Below are 8,301 nucleotides of genomic sequence, written 5' to 3' on the forward strand. Positions count from 1 at the left end.
ACTGGGAATGTGATGAAAGAAATACAAGCTGAAGTAAATCATTCTCTCTACTATTATTCTGCCGAAATAATTCTTCTATTATTTCACATTCTTAAAATCAAGTGGTGATCCTAACTGACCTAACACAGGGAATTTTTACTAGGATTAAATGTCAGGAATTGTGGAAAAACTGAGTTTAAATGTATTTGGCTAAGGTGTATGTAAACTTTCGACTTCAACAGTATATGAGAGAAGCCGTAAGTTACAAAAAAAGTGATGGCTAATGTGACCATGTCACGGACCACATTAGCAAGAAAGGACGCTTTCTTCAGGACCTCCACTGAATGTTGATTTGCAGAGCTCCTCCATAACTCTACAGAACTCCACATTACTGTTTTCCCTATTTCACCCTCACTTCAAAATCTTAATTAAACTAATCCCCCGTGAAGGAGTTAAATGCTTAATTCCCTCAATGGCTCTTAGGCTGCATGTAAATGTTCTCCCAAAGGGGCTTCAGCACAGAAAATAGCATCATTTGATAACAAAGAGGAGAAAATAATTGTGTTCCTCTTGTGCATTGCTCATTCCCCTTTTGTCTGCACATGAAGTTTAAATTGATTTGAACATGTTCATATCGTACACAAGGAGACTACGTGAGAGATTTAATGCGACTCAATGTTGCTTCTAATAGCACCTTGAATTCGCTGATGTGGTTGTTTTTATATTTCCAAGAAAATCACTTTATATTTTACTTCAGACATGTGAAATATTTGTAACAGCAACGTGAAAGAGCACTCAGAGATAATGATGACTTATCTTTTAGCCAAAAGATCAATGGCCAAACCCATTGAAGATAACTACTGTATTTTATTCATAAAGATAAATTGCATGCACATACAGTGAGCTCCAATAGTATTGGGACAGCCACAAATGTGTTGTTGTTTTGGCTCTGTACTCCAGGACATTGGACTTAAATGATACATAGACTATGGGGTTAAAGGGCAGACTGTCAGCTTTAATTTGAGTGTATTTCCATCCATATCGGGTTAACCCTTTAGAAATTACAGCCCTTGTTGTATGCTGTCCCCCCATTTTAGCGGACCAAAAGTATTGGGACAATTCACTTATATGTGTAATTAAAGTAGTAAAAGGTACTTGGTCCCATATTGACAGCACACTAATGACTTCATCAAGCTTGTGACTCTACAAAGTTGTTGGATGCATTTGCTCTTTGCTTTGGTTGTGTTTCAGATTATTTTGTGCCCAACAGAAAATAATGGTAAATAATTTATTGTGCCATTTTGGAGTCACTTTTATTGTAGATAAGAATATAATATGTTTCTAAACACTTCTACATTAATGTGGATGCTACCATGATTAGGGATAATCCTGAATGAATCGTAATAATGAGGAGTGAGAAAGTTACAGAGGTATAAATATCATACACCCCAGAAATGCCAACCTCCCCTGTTATTGTAATGGTGGGAGGTTAGCATGTCTTGCGCTTATGATATTTGTGTGTCTGTAACTTTCTCACTCATTATTATTCACAATTAATTAGTAGTCACTGGGTGTATTGGTACACCAGCCAAAGTGTAACTAATAACTTCACAATGCTCAAAGGGATATTCCCTTCTTTGTGAGGCATTGGAAAACCTCCCTGGTCTTTGTGGTTTAATCTGTGTTTGAAGTTCACTGCTCGATTGGGGGATCTTACAGATAATTGGGAAGAGGTCAGAGGTCAGAGACCTGGCAGTGTGGTACCAGGACAACAACCTCTCTCTCAATGTGAGTAAGACAAAGGAGCTCATCGTGGACTACAGGAAATGGCGGGCCGAACAGGCCCCTATTAACATCGATGGGACTGAAGTGGAGCGGGACGAGAGTTTCAAGTTCCTTGGTGTCCACCAACAAACTATCATGATCCAAACACACCAAGACAGATGTGAAGAGGGCACGACAACACGCTTTCCTCCTCAAGAGTGAAAATATTTGACATGGGTCCTCAGATCCTCAAAAAGTTCTAGAGCTGTGCCATCGAGATCATCCTGACCGGTTTCATCACCGCCTGGTATGGCGATTGCTCTGCATCTCACCGTAAGACGCTACAGATGGTAGTGTGTATGGCCCAGTACATCACTGGGGCCAAGCTTCCTGACATCCAGGACCTATAAACTAGGCGTGTCAGATACTGCTCTCTCTGGTACTGCATGGCAAGTAGTGCCGGAGAGCCAAGTCTAGGACCAAAAGGCTTCTTAACAGCTTCTACCCCCAAGCCATAAGACTGCTGAACAACTGAACAAATCAAATGGCCACCCAGATCCCCCCCACCTTGTTTTTACGCTGCTGCTACTCACTGTTTACTATCTATGCATAGTCACTTTACAAATGACCTTGACTATCCCGCACATTGACTCGGTGCTGGTACCCCCTGTATATAGCCTCGATATTGTTATGTACATTTCTTGTGTTACTTTTTGATTGATTTGATTTTAGTTAGTTTATTTAGTAAATATTTTATCAACTTTATTTCTTGAACTGCATTGTTGGTTAATTAAGAGCTTTTAAGTAAGCATTTCACTATACCTGTTGTATTCGGCGCATGTGACAAACAAAATTTAATTTGATAATTGTATGTGTAGGGTACAGAGATGAGGTAGTCATTGAAAAATCATGTTAAACACCATTGTTGCACACATGGAACTTATTATCTGACTTCTGTGATAGAAAAATTACACATTTACCTGATTTGTTTGATATTAATAGTTAACAATTAATACTTAACAAATAGGAGGATATTTATGTCCTGTTAGTGTCTGTGTTTTTATGGTCTCCACTCCAGTTCCCTGCAGTTAATCTGGGCGTATGGTGACTGGAGATGGTTTGAGCTGACAAATGAGTTAAAGACTGCATTACATAGACAGTAATGTGTTTTACTAGGGATAGCTTAGGAGTATAAAAATCCCTCATTGTCTCAAAATCATCCTTGCATCTGGGAAACTAAGCCAGGTTGGGGTTAAGACAACAACCCACGTGCAAATAACGACAGGATGAACCCAGAGTGGCTTATGATGGTCCTTGGTCTGCATGAGGGGGGTTGAACCAATCATGACTGAACATTGTGAGTGTCAGCTATATATAGTACTCTGCATTTGTGTAAAGGTTAGGTTACTCGGTCCAACACTCAAGGGTGAGGGTTCAACCAGCCTCATTATTGCAATAACTAATCAATATTAAATTAAGATGATTTTTTAAAGAAATTACCAAATCTCTCTCAGTACTGAATTTCCACAACACTTCTTTAGCAAATGTTTACTCCTGAACTTAGTTAGGCTTGTCTTAAGAAAGTGGTTGAGTACTTATTGACTCAAGACATTTCAGCTTTTTCATTTTTAAAATGAATTTATAAACATTTCTATAAACATAATTCCACATTGACATTATGGGGTATTTTGTGTAGGGCAGTGACACAAACATCTCAATTTAAACCATTACAAATTCAGGCTGCAACACAACAAAATGTGGAAAAAATAAAGTGCTGTGAATACTTTGTGAAGGCACCGTAAGTGAATTTGTCCAAATACTTTTGGTCCACTATAACTATGTACAAAAAGTGCTGTAATTTTGTAATGGTTCAACCGATATGGATAAAATGATAAAAATACTCTCAATGCTGACAGTCTGTACTTTAACCTCATAGTCATTGTATCATTTCAAATTCAAAGTGCTGGAGTACAGAGCCAAAACAACAAAACAACTGTCACTGTCCCAATACTTTTGGAGCTCCCTGTATTTCTCTTGCTTCTCTGTGGCAATCGAGTCATCTTCTTAATCTACATAAATATTATGCCGCAGTATACCAATGCAGTTGTGCTGTTTAGCGGTACTATGTGGTGGTTCCCAGAGGTTCTGCTTTTTCTTGTGGGCACTAGATGAACAAAACTATTTTTCTAGCCACAGGTCAATCTGTAAAACATGTCTGACTCTGTGAATGAACATGTCTCGAAATAATATTGGATCACAGTGTGTTGTGTTCTCAAATCTCTTTTATTGTAATCATTTTGAAACAATGTATGAGGTGTGTGTAGCCTATACTCTGAGAAAATAGATCTTTGGCTGTCCCCATACGAGAACCTTTTGAAGAACCCTTTTTGGTTCCAGGAAGAACATGGAGTTTACAATGTCCAGACAGCAATATTACATATTAAGTCCGGACTAATACTATGATGAGGATTCATCCCAAATGACACCATATTTCCTACTACACTACTTTAGCCCAGTGCACTAATTAGGGAACGTAGTTCCATTTGGTCAAGAGTAGTGCACTACATAGGGGCTAGGGTGCCATTAGGTGATGTTCACATTATGATACCGAGCAACCCCAGAGGAGGTGTTATATCTTTTACAATGTAGCCCACATGCTATGGAACCCCCCTATTAATAACAAACAAGTGACTTTGAAACCTGTTGGATTTATAGAAAATAAGATCATGAAGATCATGAGCCCACCCTGGACCAGGAGGACCCAGTCCTTATTCAGGTAAGAATAAGCTTATCAAATGCCTGGGTGCCAGTCTGCTTCTGCCAATTCCATCGGGCAACATGATATTGGCATGACAATCCCATAAGGAGTTGTCAGAGAGCTGAAACCGCCTGGCACCCAGGCTACAACAATACTGCTTCATTATCAGGACTGGTTCAATAACAATCTGACAATCTGACACAAAGACTTAAATTGATCCTGTCTTGTTCCTTAGTATGTGGATGAGGAGGTTGGGCAGCAGCCCTGTCTGGATTAAATCCCTTGGTCTGGAACCTTGTGTTCCTATCTCGCTTTCTATTTAAAATGTCATATTTCGATTTTGTGATTGGCCTACCCTGAACCCATGTTGTCCACATATAGGCCTATTTAAAAATGGCATAGCCGCAGGAAGGCTTTGGGAAGATGTTTATAGTTAGGGGTGCTGGGAGGGACTTCATAAAATATTTATGTAGCCTAACTACAGACAGATTAGAGTCTTATGTGATTTTGTGATTGACCTCTCAAATTAGGGTTCTGTTAAGACTTGGGGAAAACCGGGCAGCGGGTCATGAGATAATGCAGTTCAAGATTTTACGCATGCGCCCATAGTTGATTGGATACCTTAAATACTGGCGATTGCTGCATGTTGCATACATTTGTATTACTTTTGTGATGCATAATTGCCATGGTAATTTGGAATATCCAGATAAGGAGCATCGTGGGTAATGTAGTCATTCTACAGATAAAAAAAATAGGCCTACATCATTTACATTATGACAGTTTCATCTCCTGTCGTGACCGAGCCATTACAAACACATTGTAACGGTTTTCTAGGTGTGAAGGAGAGTCGGACCAAACTGCAGCGTGTAGATTGCGATCCATGTTTAATGAACAACGTAAACACGAATTAGCACAAAACACTACAAAACGAAAACCAAAACAGCCTATACTTGTGTCAACTAACACAGCGACAGGAACAAAGACACTAAGGACAATCACCCACGACAAACTCAAAGAATATGGCTGCCTAAATATGGTTCCCAATCAGAGACAACGATAAACACCTGCCTCTGATTGAGAACCACTCCAGACAGCCATAGACTTTGCTATCTAACCCCACTAGCTACAATCCCAATACAAACACACCAGAACCCCAAGACAAAACACACCACAATACAAAAACCCCATGCCACACCCTGGCCTGACCCAATACATGAAGAAAAACACAAAAAAACTTAGACCAGGGCGTGACAGAACCCCCCCCTAAGGTGCGGACTCCCGAACGCACCTCAAAACAATAGGGAGGGTCCGGGTGGGCGTCTGTCCATGGTGGCGGCTCCGGCGCGGGACGTGGAACCCACTCAGTTAATGTCTTAGTCCCCTCTCCTCGCGTCCCTGGATAGTCCACCCTCGCCGCCGACCATGACCTAGTAGTCCTCAACCAGAAACCCACTGGACTGAGGAGCAGATCGGGACTGAAGGACAGCTCGGGACTGAGGCAGCTCGGGAGTGAGAGGAAGCTCGGGAGTGAGAGAAAGCTCGGGAGTGAGAGAAAGCTCGGGAGTGAGAGAAAGCTCGGGAGTGAGAGAAAGCTCGGGCAGGTAGGTAGATCTACCAGATCCTGGCTGGCTGGTGGTTTCAACAGATCCTGGCTGACTGGCAGATCCTGGCTGACTGGCGGATCCTGGCGGATCCTGGCCGACTGGCAGATCCTGGCCGACTGGCAGATCTGGAAGGCAGATCTGGAAGAGTCTGGTTGACTGGCAGATCTGGAAGAGTCTGGTTGACTGGCAGATCTGGAAGAGTCTGGTTGACTGGCAGATCTAGAAGAGTCTGGTTGACTGGCAGATCTAGAAGAGTCTGGTTGACTGGCAGATCTGGAAGAGTCTGGTTGACTGGCAGATCTGGAAGAGTCTGGTTGACTGGCAGATCTGGAAGAGTCTGGTTGACTGGCAGATCTGGAAGAGTCTGGTTGACTGGCAGATCTGGAAGAGTCTGGTTGACTGGCAGATCTGGAAGAGTCTGGTTGACCGGCAGATCTGGAAGAGTCTGGTTGACCGGCAGATCTGGAAGAGTCTGGTTGACCGGCAGATCTGGAAGAGTCTGGCTGACTGGTGGATCCTGGCAGACTGAAAGATCTGGCTGCTCCATGCTGACTGGCGGCTCTGGCTGCTCCACGCTGACTGGCGGCTCTGGCTGCTCCATGTAGGCTGACAGCTCTGGCGGCTTCTTACAGACTGGCAGCTCTGGCGGCTTCTTACAGACTGGCAGCTCCTTACAGACTGGCAGCTCATTGCAGACTGGCAGCTCCGTGCAGACTGGCAGCTCCATGCAGACTGGCAGCTCCGTGCAGACTGGCAGCTCCGTGCAGACTGGCGGCTCCTTGCAGACTGACAGCTCCTTGACAGCTCCTTGCAGACTGACAGCTCTGGCTGCTCCATGCAGACTGACAGCTCTGACTGCTTCATGCAGACTGACAGCTCTGACTGCTTCATGCAGACTGACAGCTCTGGCTGCTTCATGCAAACTGACAGCCCTGGCTGCTCCATGCAGACTGACAGCTCTGGCTGCTTCATGCAGACTGGCAGCTCTGGCTGCGCTGAACAGGCGGGAGACTCCTGCAGCGCTGTGTCAGAGGAAGGCTCTGGCTGCGCTGAACAGGCGGGAGACTCCGGCAGCGCTGGAGATGAGGAAAGCTCTAACAGCGCTAGATAGGCGGGAGACTCCGGCAGCGCAGGAGAGGAGAAAGGCTCCGACAGCGCTGGAGAGGCGAGGCGCACTGTAGGCCTGATGCGTGGTGCTGCTACTGGTGGTACTGGACCGAGGACACGCACAGGAAGCCTGATGCGGGGAGCTGCTACCGGAGGGCTTGGGTGTGGAGGTGGTACTGGATAGACCGGACCGTGCAGGCGCACTGGAGCTCTTGAGCACCGAGCCTGCCCAACCTTACCTGGCTCGATGCCCACTCTAGCCCAGCCGATACGAGGAGCTGGAATATACCGCACCGGGCTATGCACCCGCACTGGGGACACCGTGCGCACCACTGCATAACACGGTGCCTGCCCGGTCTCTCTAGCCCCCCGGTAACCACAGGAAGTTTGCACAGGTCTCCTACCTGGCATAGCCATACTCCCTGTGAGCCCCCCCCCCCAAGAAATTTTTGGGGCTGACTCTCGGGCTTCCGTCCGCGCCGCCGTGCTTGCTTCGCCAACCTCATTCTCCGATAACCCTCCGCACACTGCTCCATCGAATCCCAGGCGGGCTCCGGCACTCTCCCTGGGTCGACCGCCCACCTGTCTATCTCCTCCCAAGAAGTATAGTCCATACTGTACTCCTCTTTGGGCTGCTCCTGTTGCCTCCTCTCCTGCTGCACCTGTTGCCTCTCCTGCTGCTCCTGCCTGTTGACACGCTGCTTGGTCCGTTGGTGGTGGGTGATTCTGTAACGGTTTTCTAGGTGTGAAGGAGAGTCGGACCAAACTGCAGCGTGTAGATTGCGATCCATGTTTAATGAACAACGTAAACACGAATTAACACAAAACACTACAAAACAATAAACGTAACGAAAACCGAAACAGCCTATACTTGTGTCAACTAACACAGCAACAGGAACAAAGACACTAAGGACAATCACCCACGATGAACTCAAAGAATATGGCTGCCTAAATATGGTTCCCAATCAGAGACAACGATAAACACCTGCCTCTGATTGAGAACCACTCCAGACAGCCATAGACTTTGCTAGATAACCCCACTAGCTACAATCCCAATACAAACACACCACAATACAAAAACCCCATGCC

The sequence above is a fragment of the Oncorhynchus tshawytscha genome, linkage group LG13, assembly GCF_018296145.1.
Source record: "Oncorhynchus tshawytscha isolate Ot180627B linkage group LG13, Otsh_v2.0, whole genome shotgun sequence".
NCBI lineage: Eukaryota > Metazoa > Chordata > Actinopteri > Salmoniformes > Salmonidae > Oncorhynchus > Oncorhynchus tshawytscha.